This window comes from Anopheles merus, chromosome 3R, assembly GCF_017562075.2.
Source record: "Anopheles merus strain MAF chromosome 3R, AmerM5.1, whole genome shotgun sequence".
Classification (NCBI taxonomy): domain Eukaryota; kingdom Metazoa; phylum Arthropoda; class Insecta; order Diptera; family Culicidae; genus Anopheles; species Anopheles merus.
Genome location: NC_054084.1, coordinates 176,385 through 204,203, shown reverse-complemented (window position 1 = coordinate 204,203; position 27,819 = coordinate 176,385). Strand labels below are relative to the sequence as shown.

The 27,819-nt window shown below is 40.8% G+C and overlaps 1 protein-coding gene across 9 annotated transcripts in view; it reads right to left on the bottom strand.

Annotated features, from left to right (window-relative positions):
- LOC121596904 overlaps positions 1-27,819 on the bottom strand; it is a 58,060-nt gene that overhangs the window by 15,653 nt on the left and 14,588 nt on the right. Inside the window, exon 1 of one of the 9 annotated variants that reach the window (XM_041922291.1) lies at positions 14,801-14,821. The exons of the other annotated variants lie outside the window; for them this stretch is intronic. The gene's annotated coding sequence lies outside the window, so the exon portion shown is untranslated. Of the gene's footprint in view, positions 1-14,800; positions 14,822-27,819 lie in introns of those variants that run through there. 9 annotated transcript variants of the gene reach the window in all.

Here is a 27,819-nt window from a genome sequence, read left to right as displayed (position 1 = left end):
GCAGTGAGGCAAGGAAACTATCACGTTACTTTGGATGCGTTGGGTTTGTCAAACAGGTTCTGGCACAAGCAGCAGACCGCTTTCTGTGCCTCGAACATACCGGAAGCATCGACGTGTAGGACCTGTCGGAATGTTTATGGGGAACATTTTGGAAGGAAACATTGTAGGTGTGAGTATGAGTGTGCTATTCGTAGGATTTACGTTTATTATCGTTATTAACTATATGTGTATGTCGTAATGAAGGGATGTCTCTGGCGGGTTGGGGGAATATTTTATTGGTAATGCTGAGTTATTTGTTCTGGAAGGCTGGGGCGGCTTTGGAGCCACTCAGAAATGTTGATTTTCGTTCCATAACTTGAAATGTTGTTGGAATAAAAAGTAAAACAATACCTAAAAATACAAAGAGTTTCAGCGTGATTTAGTTCAACTTTAATGAAACCCTTGGATATTTGTGTCTCTTTGCACATATCCCTCAGAACATACTCAATTGCCACCGAAATCTGCTTCTAGTCACTCAAAAAGTATCGCTTCTTTCGCCGTGTCTTTGCAACCGGAATAAAATCAAGGTTAATCTCGACAAGGACAAATGGACTTCAAAAAGGGAGGATGATCGTGGACATGACACGCGTCCAGCCAAGACCACTTGGCTAATGATAAAAGTTGCTCTCGTTACCGGGACAATGTACGGTCGGACGTTTGGTGCATTCCACAGCGTTATTTCACCACAGACCGGAGTATCTTTGAATTTGACTATCGTGTGCCGGAAGAAGCGGCAAAGGAACGAAGCCAATTATGGTGCAATGAGCTTTACCGAAAATCTACTGACCGAAACCAAAGCCGCACCATGGTGCCAAGCAGAGTGTGGAACAATACAGGAATGCTGCCACAAGATATTAAACGGAAGTGTGCACCATGAATATCTATGCATTGGTGTAGTAGGGAAAAGATATTCTCCCTACCATGAAGGTAGTGCATGCCACATGAAAGCGTAATGCTTCTTGTGTAGCATGTTTATCGTACATTCGGTACGATGAAATCGTACCTGGGGTGTTGGTATACTGTAAATGACCAGCAGAACGTTAGCAAAGATATGTCATTTACTGGAGCTACGAACGCTACCGGAGACTATGGCTGGAATGTGTGATAACCTTTCACCGACTGACAGGAGGATCTCGTGTGCCGCACAAGGGAAAAGCACACGAAGGCAAAGGTCCGTAGGTAAATATCGTACATTAATGCACTCATTGGATAACAACGGAATCATTGCCCTGATGAATTTGCCAAGATTATGAGTTGGGTCGTTTATGAACTCCATGGAGTAGTAAGCATAGCCAGCATAGACAGCACTCAATTGGTCTCTGTACAAGTAATTGTCTACAGTATCATCTGTTTTGCTACGCCCAGTACAAGTTCGGAATGCACCGATTAGAACGTCACCTTGTTTGCGCAAGTGTGCTACACGTATGCGGCATTCGGATGCGTATGCTAATATTTGTGTGAATGGCTCGGCCTATAGTGTGGTACAGTCAGATGGTGTATCGATGATGAATAATTTAGTGGTGGTTCTATGAATTGGTTGTTTTAAATTGATTATTTCTTGTGATATTGGGTTATTTAGGGTTATTTATAAGGGCTACAGAAAAATGTGTGTAACGAGTTTACTCTAGCTAGTTGGCTTTAGTTTTCATTTCCTATGAGGAGGGGGGGGGGGTTCTTTTATTCATGTTCTTTGTTTGTTTCTTCGAGTTGTTTCTTCGTTCGCCTCAACACAGAAGAGCATTTCTCCCAAAGATAGAATTATTATAGAAACATTGTTCTGGGACGCAGGCAGGGTTCTGGGACGCAAAGCAGTATTTATTTCCCGAATGTATCAATTTGTAAAACACAAATTCCAACCAAATTGGCAACGACGGAAGCAGGCACTCAAATTACGTAAGCGTCTAATCTATGTCCGGAAACTTTTCAGTTCCAATGCGTCCAGAGACACTCGTCCCTTACATCACACAATCAAATCAGGTTTTTTGAGAACTGGAGAGGGGGAGTGTTAGATATTTCAATCGTAACCAACAGCGAGCATTTTCGGCCAACACACAAAAATTCCCATAACCAGTTGTACTGTCTCTCATGCTCCCTGGGGAATACAGGAAGAATTGTGTTGAGTGTGAAAATTGAATAATCCCCGCTCTTTACGCTTGTGGTTCCCGGTTCCGATTCGTATCGAAATGTTCCGCATGCAATGGAAAGAAGAAAAAAGGTTTTATGCATTCGACTTTTTTCTCTTTTTTAGAAGCCATCGTCATCGATCCTCCGCTGCTCACTTTGAGCTAACTCTACACCACCTGCTATCATCGCTTGAAACAAAAGTAGATTCGGTGTGGTATTTATGGATGATGTCCAAATAATGTATCAACAGGAAAGAAACGTAAGATAGATACAATGGAAATGGTTTGGACGAATGAAATCCTCGGGCTCGCTATCGCAACTTTTACTTATCGGAAGCGATTGATCGGAAATGGAACCGTAAACAACTGTGGCGGTCAAACATAATATGGTGAAGGTATCGGTTTGGAACCGAAAGCGGCATATTCACGCTTTTTTTGTTTTGTGTTTTTTTTTTTTTTATAGAGATTTTGAAACGTTCACGCGTAGACTCTTGACGTAACAAGCGAATATTTATATGTGGTTCATAGAGTCGTTCGTTTGTCACAGCCCCGAGCAGCAGGTTAGGAATAGAAAAATGTCTTGGAAACCGGTATCGCTTATTCAAATTACTACCTATTGTACTAGCTTTTTCCAAACCCATACTGAATGAGAGACTTTCTTCAAAACTGCTTTTGTTTTGATTTCACACACAAAAATGTATACTGTATTTGTATACCCCTTGTATACTGCCTGAAACAGTTCAACATCTAACCCTGGCATGAAGTCACACAGGCAGGAAGAAAAGAAATAGTCACGTACGACCGATGTCGATAGGAAACGGTGATAGTGGAAAGCGATACCGAAGGAAAAAGTTGATGATTGAGTAATCGGCCGTAGGGTCACCGTCGTCGGCAAAACGGTGAATTTTCTGTCGTAACCGATCACCGCCGTTTAATCTGAAAAAGAACCGGCTGGCGGCCCCCCTCTGGGTATTGAAGAGTGTGCTAACAAATCTTTCGATGGATTTTATTGTCCACAATCGAAGAACCGTGGGGCAATACTATATGATGCGATAGAGAAAGAGAGTGAGAGTCGGTCATTTCTTTAACGCACCTGACGTCCGCCCCTAAAGCGTTTCGTGTCTTGCACTGCATTCCATCACAGTTCCTATTCAGTCAGTACGCCTTCAAAAAATTAATCAACTGACATTTAACCAATGCATCTTGCCAAGGAATCTAGCAGATTTTTTGTATTTTTCACAATTTGGGGTTACGACAATAAGGTCAGCAGCACCACTACCTGGGAATGTTGTTAAATGGATCAGCTACAATGAATTAAAATTGTTTTCCATGGTCTTGGGTGAGTAAAAAGAGCCAGATTGGAAGACGTTTTCTATTGTTTTTTTCATACCTTCAACATTTTTCGGGTTCGTGGAGCTCGTTAGCAGCGTGAAGCTAAGCCTGTAGGAAGGAAAAAATCTAATAAAACTGGACCCGAACCAACCGTTGTCTGAAGGAAAACTAATATTTTTTCATCCCGTGTACCAATTTCCACGCTCACTCAACCAGCACATCAGATCGGATTTCGGTAAAAAGGTGGCAGTCTACAACTTCTTCTACGGCCCCGTGAAATGTGCCAATGTTAGGGACTTGTTAATAGTCGGAAATGTGGAATCTTGCCCATAAAGACGCAATAAATTCATTGGATTGCACCAATGACACACACACACACTCTAGGGAAAGGTGAAATTGAATTCGATGAGCTTTATTGGCCACCATGAACGAAATACAGTGCATGGTGAGAGTATCGAACTTGACGTCGGAAACGTTCGAATCTTACAGAGGTCTAAGGCAAGGTGACGGAATGTCCTGTCTGCTCTTCAACGTCGTCCTGGAAGGTGTCATTCGAAGCATGGGGCTAGACAACAGGGGGAATTCTAGAAGTCGTATTTTGGTTCGATATTGTTTTCGGTAATTTATTCCATATGGGCGGAAGTATTTCCACCCCTTTGGAAACGGCTGATATGGTAACGTTCGCAAAAAAATATTTGGGGTTTTTTCGGTAATATATTTTGCTTCGCCCAAAAGAATAACATCAAACACACGGAGTAAAAACCCTCGGTGCCTTCTTTTAGGGCCACCAAATCCCTTTTTCATGTGCTAAGCTTTCAGGTGCTCCGCTCAGAAAGATTTTCTTCAATTCTATCGTTGTTTTTTTGCATCTGCCCTAGGTTAGATACCCCTAGAATACGATATTCATACCCCAGTGCAAGCAGTTGTTGTATTGCGGATAAAAACCGTAACGTGAAGCTGGCGCGAGTAGCAGCAGTGCGGTGCATCCATAACGCACCCGGGTCTGCTTAGTTTTAATTCCCATGTTTATCCGTGCCCGATGGACGACCAACCTTTGTTTTTGTTTTGTCTCGATCTCTCTTGTTTGGCTACTCCTACAGCTCAACCCAATGCTAAAACGGCGGTGAACGATCGTGCGGGCTGACTGAAATCTGGTGTAATTAGAAGAGAGGTAATTAATTAACATTGTGCGTTTTTCCCTCTGCGCCAAGCGTAGCGGAGCAACTGCCGTGGTAATCAACGGGGGCACTAGCATTTGAAACAGGTGGGCAGAGAGATTGTGGTGGTGTTATTTAAGTCTCTCCTCCGCAGTGTACGGAGATGTTACCAGTTTTCCCCCGCAATGGTATAAAAAGTTTCTAAATATGAGACGCGCACCGAGATAAAGTTTGTTTTCCAAAATAGTTCCGTATACTGAGCTTCCGACGAAGCTGTTTGAACTGTTGCTGCTGTTAATGGAGTGTTTTAGCAGTTGACCTTCAACGGCATGCTGCCAACGTATGCACTGTTCTATTTTCAATGGCTCGCCGCACGGTTCGGAACCGTACCTAATTGACATAATGTTCCATACAAGGTTTGTCTATGACAGGTGTCTTCAAACTACGGCCCGCAGGCCGCATGTGACCCTCGAAGTTCTGTAATGTGGCCCGTGATGACTTTGTAAAGACTAAAACTAAAAGTTTAATATTTTGATTATTTTTATAATAAATTCAATGTTTTTTTATAAGTTTAAAAAAGACCTTCAATAATATAAAGCTGTACGATTTTGATATAGTCAGTTGATATTTTCTCATAGAAAATGATATTTTGATTTAAAAGGAGAACAATAACTATCGTCCGTCCATTAGCTAGGTAAAAAAACTCACGATTTTAAGGCATTTTTAGTGCATTAAAAACGTGTTTAAAAAAAATATTATTATTTGTGTATTTCTTATCTAATTTTGTTTGATATTTCGTTAATCAGACGCTACTAAAAACAATACAAAACAACAATACAATACACGTGGGCTTATCCCAAGGTGTATTAATTTAGAAGGCTGCCTCTGTTATCGCTTGTGTTTCTGAATGAAGATTTTAAGAGTGTTTTGAGTATTCGTCAAGCTTCCAGAAAGTTTGTTTGAACTAAAGTTTTCATCAATCCTGTCAAAAAGTGATATTAAAATTTGGTTGTAAAAAATATGCTATGAGATCACTTGGAATCTTCTTCTTTGGCTCAACAACCGTTGTCGGTCAAGGCCTGCCTGCACCACTTGTGGGTTTGGCTCTCAGTGACTAATTGATTTCCCCCCATAGCAGGATAGTCAGTCCTACGTATGGCGGCACGGTCCATTTGGGGATTGAACCCATGACGGGCAAGTTGTTCAGTCGCACGAGTTGACGACTGTACTACGAGACCGGCCATCACTTGGAATACATACACTTTGATTCTGGATTCCATCACCAGATCCCTTTATTGCACCTTGGGATAAATGTAAACACCACCTTGTTTTGCCATTTTTCGAGCAGGTACTCGAATATAATTCTAGCTTCGATTACTAGGGTGTTTCATCATGAAGTTTGTCATACGTTTGATTTTGGAACCTCAGTGCAATCCTTTAAAAACCGCCTTCGTAACGAGTTATTAGATGATCTATCTACTTATTTTAAACTAAGATTAGACTTAAGAACATTCACACGGATAACTTTTATCGATTAAATGAGAAATAAACAATTAAACAATTTAATAAATTACATTTTCATAGCCAAAAGTAAGCGACTTTAATTTACTTAAAAAAAAACGATATTTATGTGTAATGCGGCCCGTGAAGTGAAAAGATTGGAGAACCCTGGTCCAGGGGATTGTATCGGTAGACGCGTGAAAATCAAAACGGTCAAATTATTAATTGGAACGGTGCGCTCACCGGAGAGTTCAATATACTGTGCCCCATATTAAGGAAGCGGAAGCAAAGTTCTGTTTCCAAATCCAAAGCAATGCCAAAAATAAGCTTAATGCTTGTTGCAGCATGACATTGAGGGTCACATTTTGGAAGCTTGAAAACTTCTAACGTGTGTTTTCGTGTGTGCGCCATCATATTTTGAAAACCCGTTTTTATTGATTGCATGTTGCAGCACATTTTTGCTCAGAGGGTAATATAAGTCAGAGAAAAAAAGAACATTAGCACGGCAACAAGCTCATCGTTTGGTCGCTGTGAATATTTAAAGTTCGATTTTACCTTCAACCATTTCAAACGCTTCGCCTCGAACATATCGATAGTAGCAGCATGTTGCTTATGTAGTAAGAGGAAAACAAAGTTTAAGAAACCGGGAAACAGCATGGCTCAATGTTAACCTCCAACCGTCTTACAACCACTCGGTGCCGAAAGTGCTTTGATCGGTTTCCAATCGTCAAACATGCGGTCCTAATCGATCTAGATTCTAGAAGAACACAGTCATAAAACAAAATTTCGATGTTATGTACTATGCTTTACCTTAATCCATGAACCGGTAGATTTGTTGTGTTTCAATTGGTTTTCCATGGCTTACCATCGGCGTTAAACTTAAGGTGTCTTTATGCAGTTGTTTTTTTCGCTCTGCTTCGCCAAGGGTGCAAGACCACTATTGGAAAGCTTCTGCCGTCTAAATCTTGACTAAAAACTTATCACACACTCGATATGCAACGACCATCGCGGATTTCTTCGATATAACATACAATGCGTTAGCTATTGTTGCTAAAACACCCGCCGATGAAACGCAGAACGGCCGGTGAAAACATCCTTCAGTCCGGGCCTGCCAACGGGTACAACACTAAGGCTACGTGTGGTAATAGATTTTATGCAAGTGCCACTTGCGGGATGGGAAGCATTTGCACCACAGCATAATGCACTGCAGTATGTGCTTTTTCCATTCTGCCGGTTCAATTTTTTACCTCGCCGTCGCTCAAAATACGTAAGCACTTTTCCATTGTTTCAAAGGTCTGCAATTTATGTTCGGTGAACACCACCACTCCCATAATAGCTGGTGGGTAGTTCTGGGCGAGGTTCGAAATCGTTTACCACGTGCTTGCTTGCGACCTATTGCAGCAATAAAATGTAGCTCTATTACTGATGAGAATCAATCGAGTATAAATGAAATTTAGGAAAAAATACTCCCCCAACTAGGACGTAGATGTGTGCCCTGAACATGGAAAATGCGTTGTTTTGGTTGGTTGGTTGTTTCATCCTAATACGTAACACTGCAGTTTGTAGTCTTTCATCTCTTGATAATTATAACCATTAAACTAGAGGTAGCTCTGGTGGACTGGAAAATGTGGGAACGGGAATAAACGAGAAAAGATTTACGCGCGGTTCCAGTTTCCAAAAATATATAAAAATAGCATACATTTCCGTGCCATGAGAACAACTACAGACAGCTGTTACAAGATTTTAGTGATTTCCATACGGTAAAAACAAGTGTTACAGTCGTTGCCACCTAGTTTTGGCTCTAAGGCATCAATTTTTGACAGAGCGCATCAATTTTTGCCTCTAACGTATCAATTTTTGACAGTGCGCATCAATTTTTGACTCTAACACACCCATTTTTGTCTGTATGTCATACATTTTTTATTCCAGTTGGAATCATGGCAATTTTACAAAGTATTTAAGCAGATTTTTAACATTTTTTATCTTCTTCTGCTTCTTTTGGCTCAACAACCGTTGCCGGTCAAGGCGTACCTGTACCACACTACTTGTAGGTTTGGCTTTCATTGACTTATTGATCCCCCCATAGCAGGATAGTCACTCCTACGTATGGCAGCACGGTCCATTTGGGGCTTGAACCCATGACGGGCATGTTGTTAAGTCGTACTAGTTGACGACTGTACTACGAGACCGGCTTATTTGTTATCTTACATCTTATAAAAAATACACAAACTGTGTAAGTTGATTGTTTCTTGAGAAAAAAAGATGAAATTTGTGAAATTTCTTAAGCTTTTGTTTACAGCTGAAAATACATGCCAATTTTTTCACTCCATTAAAACTTCCAAAATTGTTTTATTTTAAATTCTATCAATAAAATTATTCACTACTTAACTTAATTTCAATCATTTCAAAACACACAGTTTCAGAAATTACTTAAAATTTTGTAAATAAAGCGATTGACTCAAAGTCAAGAATTAATGCCTTTGAGGCAAAAATTGATGCGCACTGTCAAAAATTGATGCCTTCGAAATAAAAATCGTGACACGCTGTCAAAAATTGGTGCTTTCGAGACAAAAATAGGTGAGTTAGTGTCAAAATTTAGCGGCAACGACTGTAATGTGTATATGTATATAAAATCGCCATTTTTGAATCCATAGAAGATTAGTCTCATAGAAACGCATAGCGGTTCGCGAATCTTTTTTTGACGGTGGAAGGGGAAAGATTCGTCATGAAACAGTCGTTCCGTGGAAAGTTACCTACTCAGATACATCGAAGTGTGTATCGCATTATTAGACGATTTAAATAATTAAACTGAGCAGTGGCCGACCCCGTGGTGTAGTCGTCAATACGTATGCCTTAACAACATGCCCATTTTGGGTTCAAGCCTGTATGAACCTTGCCCCCCATGCGTAGGACTGACTGTTCTGCAATGGATAATCAATAAATTACTAGAATCACAAGAATAAGATAGCCCAGCCAATTAGTGGTACAGGGCAGACTTTGACCAACAATGGTTGTTGCGCCAAAGAATAACAAGAGAAGAAGAATGCAATAAAGCAGATTTGTAGCGTTTTGCTAGTAACAACTAGAGCAGGTGTAACGGGTTTGAATGTTTTGGAAAAAGTTTTCATTTGTTTGACCGTGAATTTAATTCACACACAAAAACATACACACACACATTCGCGCGTCGTCATGTTACAGATGCATATGGGCTCCCTTCTTTCTACTTCCCTCTACTCACTCTGCATACATTGTTCTCTGGTATGCTGCATGCTTCATACATTTCACGCGATGGAATTGTCTGCATGCGTGTGTGCTTTTGGGTTTTTTTGCTGCTGCTTCATCCACACACACACTCGTACTACTTAGACCATTGTGTGTCTGGCGCAAATGTGCGAATTATGCTGCATTAGTGAGCATTAATTACCGACACATACTCACAGGGCCGTGTGCACTAAACAACGGTAAACGAGCGGTGTACGGCCCTATGACCCGGATTCTTGGTTCGTGGGACACAGGGTTCAACAGAAGACGGCGAGATCCTCTTACGAACACACACAAACACGAGAGAATTCATTGAATCATAGCATTGTGATGAAGAAACCATGCCTTTCTTATAAGCGCCAACTTCATCGGTGTGGATCGTCATCTGCATCGGTGCATTCAATCGCTCAGTGCACACGGTCCGTCCCAGTATGTAACATGGGGGAAGCGATCCGAATCCGAAATGTGTTTCATCCAACACGGCCCCGAGCGAAGTCATATTATGCTAAAACATGACACCCCATTTCGTTCAGGGCAGTGGGACATCAAAATCATGCGCATGCACACGTCTGTCAAAAATAATTGCGCGGTGCTAGGATGGAAATTTCATTGGATTTTTGTATATGTGTGATTCTGTCATAAAATGACGGTCTGGTATGTCAGCAGCATCAGTATTGCTGGTGCTGGTTTTGAGGATACTGTGTCAGTTGTAAGTAACAACCAGAAAATCAGAAGTACATGCACGATGCAGATTTGTACATCCCCACACAAGGCCTAGCATGCCTGTATGTAGTCGAAGGATGCTTAGAACTGGATCATGGAATCCCAGCCCAGTAAAGAGACTCTTCACATAGAAATAATGGAACGCCAAAAATAATGGAAATAATATGACGCTACTCCACACTTTGCAAACGTGACATTAATTACGCCACTTGGATATTCCGGATTCCGCCACTTGGATTAATCTGCTCATACTGCAACGGTATTGAACGTTTTTTTAATTCCCGTGTGATTTTTTTCAATGTACTATAAACACACTCTGGTTGCTCTCTCTCTCTCTCTCTCTCTCTCTCTCTCTCTCTCTCTCTCTCTCTCGCTTCACATGAAACGGTTCTCCTTCGGCCGGTCGTGTTCGATTTCGCTTTGTTTAATTAGCTCGTTCTCCAAGGGTCAATGATTGAGGGTCCAAGGGTTTGATGCATCAATGATTATTGGGTACATATATTCCACGTTCGTATAATCTCCCCCGCTTGGTGCGTGTCGCATTATAAACGTTTGCCAAAAATTACATACATAAATAACATAATCCGTTGCTGCTACTGCTACTTACTTTTTTTGCCCATTCGCGTGACTGTTTACACTAACAGGGCAACCGGAAGGCGTTGATTTTTAACTCCGATGTAAACATTTCACGATCACGATTCGATCCGCTTTATGTTTCAAAAATCGTTGTTCTTGCGCGGAGATCAATCACCATTACCGTTTCGTCGTTTGTGTACGAGAACAATGAAACGAAAATCCCTCCGACAGCATACACCCAGCGGAAAATAAATGAGAAAGAAATTGGCAGAACAAATTTCCAGTCTCTATCCAGAGTCTGATTGGGATGTGTTTCGGATCGTACATGTGGTTGTTCATATTTATGGTTTTTAAAAAGTAAGTTCTGCTTTCTGGGAATTCTGGAAAAATCTATAGACTGAGCAAGAACATGCAAGGTGTAATGCATGTCCTTGCTCAGTCTACAGATGTCTCCAGAACTCAATGTTTTAAGTCGTTTTTCTACATGTATTCCTTCCTTTTTATTCGCAGTTGTATTCCTTCCTTTTTTTATTACTTCATCATTACGGCTCACATTCCCACCATACACGGCTCACATTCCCACCATAATTGAATGGCATCGTCAATAGTTGCGCAGTCTGAGAACACCCCGCTAATGTGCATTAGTATTATGCATTAAGGCATAATTTCCATATGTGCTCATTTTACAATAGCGCGTGCGAGCGCTTTACACCACTAGCCCGACGAAGAGGGACATCATTGGATGGATAGAATGCAAATCGAAAAGTTCCCATCCAAATCGAAAAGCCATAGAAAACGGTTCTAACCGATCATAAATTCCCCACTCTGCTTGTCACTATAAACGCCTCCCTCAAGGTTGACGACATGTTCGATGGGATGCCTTTGCCGCATTGTCTTCTGACTGACCTGAATGTACGAACAAGATGAAGAACAAAAAAAACAGTCCAATGTGGAGGTTGTTGGCCCAGACTCCACTTGTCTTTTGAAAAACAGATTCCATTTCCTCCGTGTATAAATGTGAAAATTGTGATAAATGCTTGCTATGTGTCCATAAATCTTCTTAGTTTAGCGGTAAATCGTGTTTCTCGGGGCAAAGATCTGTCCCCTCCCAAGCGACAAAATCGACATGCTTTCTTGCTCTCTCAGGTTTACCGATGTATTGGGTAGAATGAGAAAGCATGTCGATTTTGTTAGTTGGGCTGTGGGAATGAAGCATCAGGCTTTAGAAAGCATTGACGTGTGTTTGCGTCAGTGCAGGGCTTTCGTGTAAAAGATACAATCCAATCCAATAGTTCATGACCGTCGAACGGTTTTCGGTGTAATTGCATCGAATCAGTTGCAGCTCTGTACGATTGCAGCTGAGCTACTCCTTCTCGCCTCGTTGCCTATGCATCAGGTGTATGATTTAAACCTTCCTTGAAAAATGTGAAAGCTGCGCACTGAGCAGTGCGTTTTGCTGAATTGAGCTGAAAGTAAGGCGGCGCCTTGGCAGTCATCGAATGAGACAAACAAATACGACTCTGGTCGATAGGTGCTCTGTCATCTATGGAATGTATTAAAGACCATGCAGCGCATGACCCACGGCAAAACATCAATATTTTGTACTGGAAAATAAAATAAATTATAGTTTAAATGAAATGCTAGTAATTCACATTCATTATGATCAAGAAATCATACAAATTTGATAATCAAAAATGTAATCAAACGTCCATGACAAAACATATACAGTGGATAAACTTGCATTATGTACCCATAACATTTGTATACGTTTTAGATCTTTATAACTCAATAAAATTCAAATGTTTTATAAATTTTACATTTTGATTGAGTGTGAAGCATGCCGTTAGTTAAGAAAAAATATTTATCGAAAAAATAAATATTTTAAACGCAATTTTATGGAGAAACAGAAACATAAACGTACATAAACTTGAAAATGTCCCGGATTTAATTCTGCCTACTGTAGCTTTGACAGTAAAGGTGCGCACATCACAGGCAGAATCAAACCGACAGGTTTGAGACGATATATCTCTTGTTTGTTCGAGAGTGACTTACGGTTCACCTCCATATAGCTCTAAACGATTGTTTTGGTCTGATGTCTGATGTGATGTTTGATAGCTTCCAGAGCGTCGTCTAACTAATACGTGCCGAGAAGCTTTATTTTTGTCTGCAGAAGACAAATGTATCTATTCAACAACTGTTCCTTGCTCTCTCTTAGTTAGTCGGAAAAAATGATAATGATAGTTTCGTGCAATCATATGACACTTTCATTTGCATTTTCACTTCACCGACATGACAAGGCTTTCCACAAGAACCAAGAAGCGCTCGTGTATACCGTAAAACTGTTTGCTAGCTATTTTTGCTGACGATGATATTTTCATCGTTCAGATATCTTTTTTTTTTTTCAAATGTTACTTGGTATAGTCAAATACAAAGGTATATGGCATTAACCATCACCGCTACTAGCAGCAGAAATTGCATAAAGTGTGCCAAAGATAAAAACCCGATAGGTGGTGGTTAAATACTGTAAATAAGCAAACATCTCTGTGTGGAATGGAGTGAAAGATGATCGCAAAGACGTCATGAACCGGGCTAAATCGGGCCGGCGATATACATGTGAATGACGGTCGGTTAACGCCTCGCTGGATGTTGTTTTGCGTGGTGACTTGCGAGCGTGTCAGATGTTTATTGTTTAGGACGAACGAGGGGTAGCAGTATAGCTCGTGCGTAACCAAAAAGAATCACAGAGGCGCTGGCTATAGTCGGAAGAAAATGAACATCCTCTGTACGGCAGGCGCCATCAGACAAGTCGCTTTAAACAAGCATATAATTGAAACAATTTGGCAGTGATGTTTGTGGGCAAAAAAACAAAAACTGCATGCCGCAAACGTATGTCTTAAGGTCAGTCACGCGCAGTGCATTTTCTTTGCGGGGACAAATTCTTTTTTTATTACAATAGCAGCAATTATCTCGTCACTTGAAGTGACTAAATATGACGATTATTTGGACACACCTTAAAATTTGCGTCAAATTTGAGAAGGACTTTGCTTTGTCTAAAATAAAATCATTCCCAAACTCTCCATACCTTTGTGCTTTGGTGTGCAGAGACAGCACGTTTATTTTAAGCTGTTTGTTTTTTTGAGTGTAAAGTTAAAAATCGCGGATTGATCGGTCTCGTACTACATTGCAACATTTCCCTTGCAATTTAAACCATCAACAGACACAATAATGTATACAAAATAATAATGTTGCCACTAGGTTACCTTTCAATGTTATTTCGTTTCAATCACATTAAAAGCAACCATATCACATCTCTCTCTACAGCGCTCTGCGTTTAATAACGCAGGGAGAAAAACGGAAGCGCACTTTCTACCATATGATGCTTGATTTGATTTCAATTAAAACCCTACCTCGGTAGACGCTCCGGAACATATAGGCAAACATTTCATCGCAACAATAATCAATGTATTTATATCGTCGCAATGTAGCGTCGCGGCCGAGGGTTGCAAGGATATGCAATTCGATTAGCATAATTAATACGGGGAGCAGCGGCGAGTAGTAATGTGCCATTTTATTTGACTAACCGCAAATGACCATTTCAGCACCGGTGTGCGGATAGTAGCCTCATCCCATCTAGACCCCCATTATGTTGTTCACATATGCAGGGATGATCGCTTTCCATCCATTTGTGTTCACTCTGTAGCGTGTCTATCTTAATGTTCGGCCTAAAGAGTGTATTTCAATTACTTTCAATTGACCTACGGTGTTATTTCAGTGCTCTCTGTAATCAACAAACCGATGCTATGCTAAGCGATGCTGAGGGAAAGAGGAGTTTTACACAATTTGAATGTGTGTGTCGGTATGTAAATCAATCGATGATCGTAATTTATCTTTGACGTTTGCAGTGGATCTCTTTGTTGGGTCCAAAATGGGCGGTGGACACGTATGTGTGAGTCGATGATGATGTATGGTGAGTTCGATACGGTGTTTTGCTAATTCGAATTTGTCCCCAGCAGCTAGAAATAATTAACTGAGGAGATGCATTGAAAGGGAGGGGAGGGGGGTTATGAATAAAATATTATTATAGCTAACTTTGGACGCTCAGGAGTGTTGCGAAATGCCAATTCGTTATGAATCCTGTAATAAATAAAGAAATCGTAATATTAGGTTATGAAATTTGGAAGATTAAAAAAAATCTCTTAGTCGATTGATAGCAAACTTTTCCGTTATCTTCCTTTATTAAATTCATATTAAGACTCATCATAATGCACATTCAATATGGTGCTTTTAACCTTAAAAAATTTCCACGAACTGTGAGCAGTATTGTGCTTGAAAAAGCTAAACATCCTCTTTAAATCGAATCTCCTAGACGAGACGTATTGCGTTCAGAATCGCATACACCGAACGCCAGACGCTGTTAACTGTGCGCTACTCGTGCATTAGTGAAAAGCATATGCGTTCTTAACTCTCAACATCCCCCTTACTGGCTCTTCACACGTATAGTATTTTTCAACTGAGTCAATTTTGGCTTTCCATCAAGCTGACAGACCCTCGCGACCTCGCATACCGTACCATCAAATATTGTTTTGTTTTTAATGCGAAAATTGTAAACAAAGTTTCTTCCCTTTGTAAATGTCCATATTTTATGCTTTCAATACAAATGCAAGTAAAAATATAATTAAGTATGCGATAAATAAACGAAAAAGTATATTGGCATACAACAGGGCCTCCACACGTACCAGGCTCATACTCTACATACAAAAAGAAACGGTACGGTACGCTCCATAACGTATGGAGGCCCGCCTAACCACCCATCTCACCAACGTGTACGCAAAACAAAAGCGGCACAAAGGAAAACATAAAATATTAACACCAGTACACACCACCACCAACAGCAAATGGGAGCAGCGTTCTGTTCGCGCACCGGAAAAGGCATCAGCGGATCCCGTATGGACATTTACGAGCGTACATCCGAAGTTATCCGTTCTATGGTGAAATTGTTATCGACATTGGAGAGGAGAGTGGATTGTTTGAGGTGAAAAGGCCGCATCAGCGTCCGACCATGGAGGGTGTGAAAAATCGAACCACCTTCCTCCATGTGGATTTGTTGTCACCTCGACGGCAGGCGGGAGCAAAGAATCGTGTTGTGTGCCATTCTCTCGCGTTCACGACGAGTATTTCAAAATAATAATAAATGGAATGGCAAAAATACAACGTAAAATGACTACCAAGCGTCCAACAGTGTAGACAGGGAACAGAATGAGATTGCGAGAATGGTGGGAAGCGTTATGTAAAAGATGGAAAGAACTGCAAATTGCGAACTGCCGAGCTAGCGAGCGCGCGCTGTACAGTTGAAGGAAATTGCCGGCAAAAAACCTGCTCGCCGGGTCAATGAATGCTTTTGCTTTCTTGAACCTAAGTGGAACGCAACGTCTCTTCTCATCTTTGTTTGGGCAGTTTATTTGAATAGAGAAAGACTTCCACGTCCGTGTCATCTTGGGTCGATCATTGCTCCCGCCGCGGTCGAGCCCATGATGTCGCTGGGTAATAATTGTGTATGATAGCGCTTTCGGATTTTTTTGTATGGATATAATTTATCAAACAAAGCACGACTGATAATGAACAAAGAAACACTTTTATGTTAATGCATGAAATACGTGTAACATGTTCATACACAATTATTAACAAAATTGTATATGCGCAAATATGTTCTTTTAACTTTTTTTCAAAAAAGTTTATTGAAAATGGTAAAAAATAGGTTTCCTAATACAGTGTGTAGGCCTTTAACTTGAAAACTCATGACAGTCAACAGCCAATACGCAACACATGGTTTTTTTTCTATGCTTCGGCAAATTAACTCCTGGTTAAAACCTACTTCGTCGAGTGGAACTGAAAAAATGTCGAGAAAAATCTTATCACGATAAGCATATTTGCTACAGATAATTGCCAAATGTATTCGGGAACCAGCTATAGCCTATGGCTTTTCACCCACAAACACATACCGAAACTGAAAATCATACGCACGTTTGGGAAAATACTAGTCCCGTTGCGGTTTCAACTTTACGTCGCAAATAGAAATTGTTTTTTTTTATTTGTAAATGGGATTTCTAGAATGGTTTTCTGATGATCTGACTATCTGACGTCTTTCAGATCTGTTTCTTGCTTCATTGCGAGAATTTGAAGATTCCGGGAAAAAGGTCCAGGAATAATCATTACGCGCCATTCTTTAAAAGATTCTGCACTTTCCAGCAGCGCCTCGGACCCGGTCTGACCGGTTTTTTTGGATCCAGCATCGCGGTCACCATTCTCCAAATTATCGTATTATGTTGCAGAATATTTATCAGAACCAAAAATTGCAAACACGAAAAGAAAACCTCAACGGTTGTAAAAATTGGCAGGACGAAACTGGTCAAACTAGCTGGTTTCGACTCAGCTGTGTTCAGAAATTTGCTCGCTTTGGGGGCTCCAAAAATCCATCATGCTGAGAATCATGGATTTTGTGTTTGTGTGTATGTTCATTTGGAGTATGGAATGCGAGACCAACAAACCGAGACCATGATTCTAGCGATTTGGAGTCGGGAACCGGGAAGGTAGCAGAGAGAAGCGAATACCATTGGCTTGCTTTTTGCTCTGTTGCACAGATGGGATGCTCAGTGGAAGCTTACCGACCGGCCGAGTGCTCAAGGGGAGGTGAGGGACAGTTTCAAGGTGCGTGTTCGTATGTAATTTTGTGCCATCATCATCGTATTCTTGTGCTTCTCTAAAGAATATACGGTGTATCGCGGTGCCAAAGTGTTTTTTTAGATGAGAAATGGTAATGAACAAAAATATTTTTTTACGAGTTGGACTTTGTGTTAAGTTGTAGGACTTTTTCGATGAATTTTGGGGGAATAATCATTTTTACTCAAACACAACAGGCTCTCCGATTTCTAAGATATTTGAACCGCAAATACCATCGAAAATATATCTGAATATTATATAAATCATGTTCCAATCCTAAGCGACAATTGTTGCCTTGCATACTTCCACATTATCAAAGAAGATGAGAACATATTTATCTTTTGCTAACAATATTTACACAAAAATATTTGGTTCAAATGGATTTTTTATTCAGAATGTATGGTGTATCAATGTGAATATCGTCTAAAAAAACTTGTCCAGACAATAAAAAGGATTTCGAGTTGATGTTAGAATTTATGTCTCGGGCAATAAATTTGCTCATAAAAACTATGTCTGCTATATGTCGTTCAGTCACATGGTGGAAGGATTATAAAATAAGATACATGCTAACCAACCCACGAAAGACTTTTCAAAACTCCATGAACAAAGGATTCACTCGGGCTTGGTATGTTTTGTAACTGAACACTTTCGCCAAAAAAAACAAACAAACCACACACTCACAAACATAGAAGAAATCGTGGCCTGCACCATTAACACCTGGAGCTTTCCTTGTAAACTATCCCTTTTCCGCCACATTTTGACATGCTGTACGCGGATCTGACGGCAAACGATGAATGCAATGAATGCCCCCGATAATACAACGACGTTGAAGAAAAAGAATTTAAAAATGGCTCCACTCAAACTACTCCACTCAAACCACTCCACACATACAAACACACACACACACACACACACACACACACACACACACACACACACACACACACACACACACACACACACACACACACACACACACACACACACAGATCCGCTGCAGATGGTGCAAAGGAAAAATAAAGTAATTGGTTTAATGGCCAGGACGAATATTTTAACACAGGCGCATGCAACAGAAGAGCGTTCTCCTTCTCTTCCTCTTTCCTTCTGTATTTTGATATGCGGAGTGTGTTATCGTTTTGTTGAGGTGTATGAGTTCAATGTCCGATAAATGCGATTCCTCGTGAAACAGAAGAAGGCACATTGTCTATGGCACATGGTACGAAACTGCACCCGGTGCAAATGTTGGTGAATGTAGACATTTTTATGGAATGATGCTGCAACAGCAGTCCCATCCTAATTTGGTGTTTGCTTTTGTGGACCCAAGATAGCAACATCAGATGTGTTTGTTTCGATTTATGTTTTCGTTGTTTGGTATCGAACAAGCAATTAATACGTTTCGTCACCTCTGGCCGATTTCACAACATACTGCGTTCTTAGATAGCTTTATGACAATCCTTATACGTCTCTCAAATGAACAAGACTAGAGGCTATCCCCAAAAACGTCACCCCAATCCAACATAATCCATTGGCGCTCTCCCCCTCCCTTAGACACCTAGAAGATGGTGTTATTGGCAGTGAAAGTGAACAAGTCATGTGTCCGACCGGATCCAATTCCCCGAATGTTGTATGTCCAATCTTATCTTACCGGAGAAATGGCAATGGACAAGGAGTCTGGATACTCCACGATCAGGTCCCAAATTTCGTCCAAAATCAAACTTCGGTCACCGTTTTGGGCGATTGGATCGAATGTGTTTCCGATCCGGAAATCGCAAAGCGTGCAACCAAGGTGTTTAAGGTCTGTTTAGACACTTTGTTCGGTCGGTTGTCTGTCTTCGTTTATGGCGTGTGTTGGGAAGTTGGCAGACAGTTTCATTTCTTTTGCACTCTAAGCGCTTGGGGTAAAGAAAACTCCGTACGAAAGTTTCAACAACTTCCTGTGCCGGGAAGTGGAGTTCGTTTTACGTACGGCTGTGTTGCGTATTCAAATTGTGTTGCTTTAATGTGGTACTAATCGGGCTTTAAAAGACCGAATAAGTAGTGTAGCACGTGAACTTCATCCTTGTGTTTGCCTGTGGCAAGTAAAAGCCGCTTTTGAAGTTGTTATGGGGAATTCTATTGCTAGGAAAATATTTGTTATTGTCAACGTCTGAGTGGTATCAAGTCAATAAGCGTTTAGGCTGCATGATGTATGATTGTCTGTAAGCGGATTTTTCAGTCACTAAAGGTACTTGAATTGGGAACCCAAATTCCCACATATATTAAAGCCACATATCCAGTATGAATACATCATAAAAATGCATAACGCGATCCATTCATTCTGGGGAGAGTTTTAGCCATATTATAAAATTAATTATATGAGGCTTAAGAATTAGTCTGGGATGTAATTTTCATCCCAGCAGCTCCCTCATTCCAAATTTTCAACCGTACTCTTCTGTGAATGTGTGTGTATATTTCATGTGCTCATTAGCTATCGACGTTAGTAACAAATTATTAAACTTTTAAGACCTTATAAATTTTGCACGAGTCCAGACGCGTATTACTCCTACCGGCGCCAGCATCAAACTTGCATTGGACATAACATAGGTCCAACATAGCCAAACCATGCGAAATGGCACACAAACGGAGGATGTAGAAAAGTGTAGTGCAGAATTCACCATGCAAAAAATGCTTCAGTACGTCTGTGTGTATATGGTGTAATGTAAAGGAAAAGGGAGAAGCGACAAAAAAACCACACAGACGTTCAGATACCATGGAAGTAACAGTTAAATTTATAGCTTCCAAGAACCAAAGTGCATTCGAACCCCCCAATGTGTATGTATCCAGCCCTCTCAAATAGTCAGAAGTCAGATAAGAAGTCCCATTGAAGACGATGATCATGTAACGCAGGCAACCTCAAGCGTGGCAAAATGCAAGTCCACCGCACGAGAAAAATGTGTTGCGCACTCAAATACGCTCGGATCCAGTGACCATTGACAATTAAGTAAGAAGATTAATGTTTCTCCACCCCGTAGCGACCGATGAAGTCAGACAAAAATCCGTTAAGGATCGCTAAGACCAACACCACTTCAAGGATGAATTAAGTGGCCTCGATATTTGAGGTTCATGATCAAAAGTTCATGAGGTTCATGAGTGGTTTGAAATTTTCTATGAATGCGTCCAAGTTAATGTTGCTTTTAAAAACAATGCTTTGCAACGGCACGCACCATATTCATGGGAGCTCCTAATGAAATGAGCCCCCAATGTTCAGTGGCGGTTTAAACCGTGTGGAGGTCCTAAGCGGTCACACGAATGTATGCCAGTTTCAAACGCAGGGGGTTATATCAAATATTCTCAACCAGATTGATTAGCAATTTACTTGTGAGTGGGGGGTAATTCCATGTTCTGGGCCCCTCCAAATCACGGGGCCCCACGCAGTCGCATAGTATGCGTAGTGCTTAATCCGCTACTGCCTATGCTGTATGTGCATTGAACTGGCCGAACGCTTCTGCCTCGCGCGGTGGCTTTACTCAATCGCAGCACGATTACTGCCAGGACCATGCCTCATCGTTGTTGAGATGCCAGTGGCATGTAAGCGACTATAAAGTGGTGGAAGGCTCGAATATGAGACTCTCCGAAGCACGAACGCTCAATTACGTAAGACAAGGTGTGGGAAGGGAGTAATCAAACTTTCCCTTCATATTATAAAGGCAACTCTCTTTTACTTGCTTCCAAGGGCTCCCGCGCACCGTGTGTAAATCAGCGGATTGGAATGTACCACAAACGAATTGTACAAGATATGTGGGATCGTTTAATGAACGGTTTTGATGGGGATGGATTATTGCCCGTGGACACGATTTGTGTTTTTTATTGCTTTTCAATCACAGTTTATCTTGAGCAAAAAGAAATTTAGATTTTGCTGCTCATTTTTGATGACTTTTTAAATGTTAAAATGCAGCTTATTACGTGAACATTCCGATGAATTCGGATTTATGAAAGTTTTTATTACCGCCTGTGCACTGTTTCAACTATTTTTGCAAAGGTACATAACGGACAAAAGCTCCTCCTCGAATACTCAATCGTGCTGCAATTTGAGAAAATTGTATCTGGATAAAATAATTTGCGATTTTAATTAATTTTCCTCGGCAACCGCGTGCGCATTACCATTCGCACCCTTCCACGAAACTCCCATTTTATTGTGGAGGAATTGCTTAACTAATATCTCAATTCCCGTTTGAGCCAGCTTAAAATGACAGCGCATATACAAAGTGGATTGGCTTGGTAGGACTATGATGCGCTGGGATAAAAAAGCGTCCGACAGCATTTTAGAACAGCCCAAAACAACCCGAAAGGAACGAAAATAAAAACCAACAACAGCGATATAGCACGGCCTCTATATGCCGTTGTTGGTAGCCGGCCAAATAGGGAGCGAGATAAATTTACTAATTATGTGCAGAATTTATCCCATTAATTTCAATCGTCGGCATTCGCTCGTCTGGGAAAAGGCTGGGAGAAACATTATCGTGCAAAATACCGAACACGGCATCAACATCAACGCGCAAAGCATGATGAACCAAGCGTATTTGTGGCTATTAGCCGTTTCGCTCTTAGCTCGTTGATTGAATCATGTTTTTTCTGCCAAGGATTACTTGCCAAAATGAGGAATCGCGTACTTATTTTCTTATTCCTCCCTTCACTCTCGATTGATTGACTTATTTTAAATTTCGGAAAACATAAGCCAATAATTACTAATTGATTCCGCTGCCGTTTAGAGTTAAAAGCCGCCTCTCCACGAAAACCAGGTTAATCTGCTTTCATCTGTTTATCTGAATTTGGGATTAATCGATTTCCGTACACTTTGACACATGGCTTAATGAGCAAACGAGAACTTTATCTTTCGTTTGCTACTAAAATCATGCTGCCTAAAATCCTATTTCCTTAAGATATGTCTCGTGCGTTTCCTGTTCCTCAATGCCAGTGTCGCTAATGTCCAACTGCCCCAGCCAACTCTCAAACAGCAAAGAAGCTGCGAATTTGAGTCAAAATAAGGATGTTATTCTTTAAAATTAAACTTGAGGAATTGTTTTCTAGATAGAAAAGTAGACCCCACTACAAGTGCATAGTGTTGGCCGTCAAAGCGATGACTTCAAAATGATAGATTATCTGCTGAAAGATCGTATCCCAGTAACGATTTTATTTATTTATTTATTTATTTATTTATTTCATATATATAAACCGACGGATCATCATGTCTAATCGTCTAATTTTAACAAGCACTTTCACCCAACACAGGACAAAAGCTAGAGCGCTTAAAAAATTGTTGCTCCATTGAGAGAGAAGAAGCCGAAATGAGACAGCTGATGGATTGTGCTGCATTTGACTTAGAAAGCGGAGAGGGAGGATTTATTTTTCCAATATTAATTTCAATTTATTTTCCACTCACTGTCACTGTGCGGGCCACCGATTACACGCTCCACCGGAAAGATCTCCATTACACCGAATGGGAAAGTGATAGGAGTGTGTCTGTATCAAGTTTGAGTTTCCTGGAATATCGAGTTGAGGGCTTCAAATAATTTTTGTTGGGTTTTGTATTGATTTTTCACATTTTTTATTTATGTAATGAGGTCGTAATTCGATATAATAAAAAAATCATTTTGACAAGTGTCTGCCTCTAACTATCCGGTAATCAGTATAGCACCAAGCGAAACAGTAGTAGTTTGATTAGATTCCGGTCCGTTTTGTTACACGCCGTGCAAGCGAATATAGCAATATAGCACCAAACGAAACAGTAGTAGTTTGCTTAGATTCCGGTCCGTTTTGTTACACGCCGTGCCCATTTTGCCGGAAAACGATCTCCAATTACGTAGGCAAATGTCCCGCGAGGCAGTATCTTTTACCCCCTGCACCATCCCCTTCTTCGGATAGACAAATGTCAATCGTATTTCGATGAGTTTTCACCACCACGGTCTGTCAAAAGCAAAGATGCGATAACATCTGTCTGTGCTGCCTGACAACTTCAACGCGACGCGTTCCATGCTGTTCGCTGATTTAGTTTAGAAATTGGGGTTATATACTTTTCAGCCCAGCTCAGCAACAGCTTTAGTGTTGAAATTAAATTATCCAACCAAACGTAGTGTGGCGCTAATGGAGGAAGGTTGGGATTACAGCAGCAGACAAGTATGTAGTATCTGTATGAACTAGATTGCCAAACCAGTGTTGCTTTCATTTCATTTCATTTCATTTCATTTCATTTCATTTATTAATTTCAATATGTCTGCCTCCGGGGTTGAACATATAATTGCTTAAAACCTAGTTAGCCCTATTGGAACTAAACTAACTGTAACTTAACTAAACGAAGGGGAAATAGAAAAGGATGTAAGAGAATGGAAATCCATAGTGAAAGTAAAATAAGCAGCGGATAAGAAGAAAATATTTAAAACAAAAAAAAAAAAACAAAAACAAAAAAAAAAACAAAAGAAAAAAGAAATTAAGAATAAAAGAGACCTAATTAGAAAGAATAACAAAGAGCCGGAACATAAAATTAGAAATTAAAATCGCGGTAATGTTCATTGAATTGGCGCAAACAAATTAGCCACGGGTCGTTGAAGCCAAACGCTGTATTGCGGAAAGGTATTTCAAGAGCAGTCCGATTTCTTAAACACCTGGAAGGAACATACCAACTAAGTTGGGAAAGCAAGTCTGGAGCATCTATATTCCCTCGTAACAAATTGCTGATAAATGACACACATGCTTTAGTTCGTCTAGATTCGAGGGTGTCGAGATTGAACAATATGCAACGATCACTGTATGACGGTAATGCAGTGGTGGAATTTCCTAAGAGGCGACGATATAAGTAACTAGTGAAGGTTGGGATTACAGCAGCAGACAAGTATGTAGTATCTGTATGAACTAGATTGCCAAACCAGTGTTGCTTTCGGAGCGAACACAGAGACAGACGGTGCATTTTCGGCACAAGGGTTTGGCCAGTGGGTTTTGGCGAATTCAGAACGCTTTTGCTCCTGGGAGTTGTAATAAACATGCGTCACCGGGTGCTGCTTTGGCACTTCTTCCGGAGTACTGGGAATGTATTTCAGGGTGCGTACTTGCGACTTGACGCAAGTGAAATTTATAGCCTCTGGCAAGTGAATCAAGGACGCGCCGATGTACTCCCCCGGTTTGCCGCTGCGTCCCGGTATTGTGCACACAACAACCCCTCCCAACTGGAGGGTGCTGACTACTGCTGTTGACATATTTTGTGTACCGCGGCTGCCGCACCCTTCCGTCGAACACAAAATCCTAGCCATTTGGAACCTAGATTGAATAGATTTATTTGTTTGTTCCACCCCACTAGGTCCTTCTTTTTGTTCGGGAAATGTTTTGCCACAGAAAACTATCAAAATCATGGAAACATTTTTCAAGCGCTTTGTCGTGGAGAAGAGAACAATATAGTAATAGTTTTTTTCGGGGCTACTTATGGTCCGCGGCGTAAACTTATGGGGTCCGCGAAAGAGCTGTTCTTTATATAGGCTTTTTACAACAGATTATATATTTTGCACACTCAACATTAAAATTTGAACTGACATGCCGAACGCGACGTGCGATGATGAGAGACTGCTTTTCAGTAATAGGTAGCGATTAAAAAGTGACGAATATTTCTTTTAAATTGAGTTTTGAGCGCTGAGATTGCCAGTCCCACAACTCATGTTCATCTATGTTCTAGGTTGTGTGATATAGTTTTTATACTGTAATTTTCCTCAACATGTGTAGATGGTTGGAAGTCATAGGACTAGACCGTCTTTCTTCACTTTTTTCCCATTCTCACATCCCATCCCATGTATGTTGTTACATTGTTAATTTTGTAAATGTTTAGTTAATGTGCCACTGTTTAGTAAAATAAGTTCAACGCAGACTTGGTCGCTCAAAACCACCTAGGGTATCAATATCCCCACAAAAGGAAGGCAAAATGCTTGCTTGAAGTGGAATGTTTTGATACAATATGTTTCGTTTCAGGAGCAGCCAGGCAATGACTAAATCTGGAAATAATGCGTCCAAATGAGCAAAAGGCAAAGAGGTGGCGCCAAATAAATTCGACGCGTTACTGCCGACCTGCCACTAGACATAACACCATAGCCTTCGAAGGAAGCCAACTCCATAGTCGCAGCAATAGACCTGAACAACCACACATCGCTACAAAAGACAAAACACACCAGAAACCAAACGATTTCCAGACAAGAAGATCACTGTATCAACAACCTCACCATCACCAAGCAAACAACAGTATAGTTTTTATAATAATACAACCGTGTATGTCCGGTATAAGGCAAAACAACAGGGGGGAAATACCTTGAGAATTATGTTACCCGTTAGCACAAGAAGTGTTAACAATAGGGCTAGTAAAAAGCCGTCATACTAAAAATATAATAAATAAAATAAATGTGTAGATGGTTCACTAAGCGTTCACAGACACCACGAAATTTCAGCAAGCACAGTGGATTGTAGCAAAGATACACACCAACACAGCTGCCAATTGGCGAGCGCGTTCGTGGTGGCTGAAAGCTTGCACATATATACCTACTTTTATTGTGGTGGTTGATGGTCGTCAACATGAACGCTCACACCGTAATGACCCGCCAAACTCTCCTGTCCCTCAGTTGGCCTACCATCAAACCGATCAAAGAGTTTTATTAGGTTTCGGGTGAAAAATGAAGTAATTAGTAATATACGGATATTGGCTAACCGTTGGCTGGCCGGTCGCATTTTCAGTTGCGGAAAGCGTGCGCCAAGGAGGGACGGTGTGGGGAAGAAGAGCCAAACAAAGAAAAAAACACAATACCACCACGGGGCTGAACTGTTTGGAAACGTTAATACGGTTAGATTTGGGAGGACACGCACCATTGAGAGAGAGAGAAAGTGTCGGAAGATTTACTTCATTAAAACGATTGTTTCGTGCTTGGTCGGTGGGCGCAGGGATGGATTATCGACAAATTATCGGGCCCAGAAGCTGTCAAGAAGTTTGGTAATTTCATGGTATTCTTTGCGTGAGTTTACGCTTCTGCCACTGTCGGGGTTCCAACCAATGGAGAAAATGTGGATGTACTAATGCGCCAGGATATCTGGTTGGACCACTCATGTTCGTTGACTATATTGTAATCCTTCACAAAATAAAAGCTTAAATAATAATCATAATCTGTATCGCATTGTGTCCTATAGAAGAGCCGACAGAGACCGAAAGGGTACGGAAAACACACACAAAACTCAAAAAGAAGGGGAGATTTATTTATCCGTTTAGCTATCATTATTACCCGAGGTTGACTCGACTTTTGGGCTTCGTCCGAGCAGGTGTTTACGCTGAAAATAAATGTCGTACTACTGAAACAAGACATATACAATTCGGAGAGGAGGATGGTTTGTTTGTAAAAAGGATTGCCGAATAAATAAGCCAACCAGTAGTGAAAGTGGGATTATTGAACAATGTTCATCTTTCGTGTTTGCTCGTCCCTATGGATGCACAATACGAGCAATAGTTGTAAAATTGTCCAACAAGGGGATTTTAGGGGGACATATTGAGGAACTTTGTTGTATGTTTGTTTTCATCTCCGTGTAGGGGTCAAAACGAATATAAAGAAAATTGTCAAGCCATGTTAACCCTTTTATTTGATAAGCCATCCACGCCATTAGGTTGATGAAAGAAAAATCCAACCATTCCCGTTACAAATGTTATTTTGCAAGTTCTTTTAAACAGTAAATTTGAGAATCGCCTAAAGACAGTCGACGATGCTCCTTAACAAGATGGCAGAACGTTGTTCTGTTAATATTTATTCTATCTCGTTCCGACTGGTCTTTTTTTTATCAATGTACATCGGTCGACGAGGCTGTCCAATCGTTTAATGCTTTGTTAACCTCTGCACTCCTTTCATGTACACCTATTTTTCGTTCCCCTCCTAATCCTCCCTGGTCCAATCGTACTCTTCGCAACCTGAAAAAGGATAGAATGAAATATCTTAGCAGGTATCGTCTGAACCGATCTGCATTCAACTTTCGTTTATTTAAGTACGCTGCCTCTGCGCATCGACTATACAACAGGGCTCGTTTTGAGGCCTATTCGAGTAGACTGCAATCGCGTTTCCGTTCTGATCCAGCATCCTTCTGGCAATTTGTTAGAATACGAAGAGGGTGCAATACGTTACCTAATGAAATGGTACTTGATTCTCGAACTGCCTCTACGCCTGTTGAGATCTGTGAGCTATTCTCTGCACATTTTTCCCAAATGTTTGAGCCACCGGTTAGTGACTCTAACCTTTTTGTGGGTGGGCTTCTCTACACGCCAGAGAACTTAATTAATCTCTCCGATATTTCGGTTAGTTCTGAAACAGTTGTACAGGTGTTATTTGGGTTGAAACGTTCTTTTACTCCTG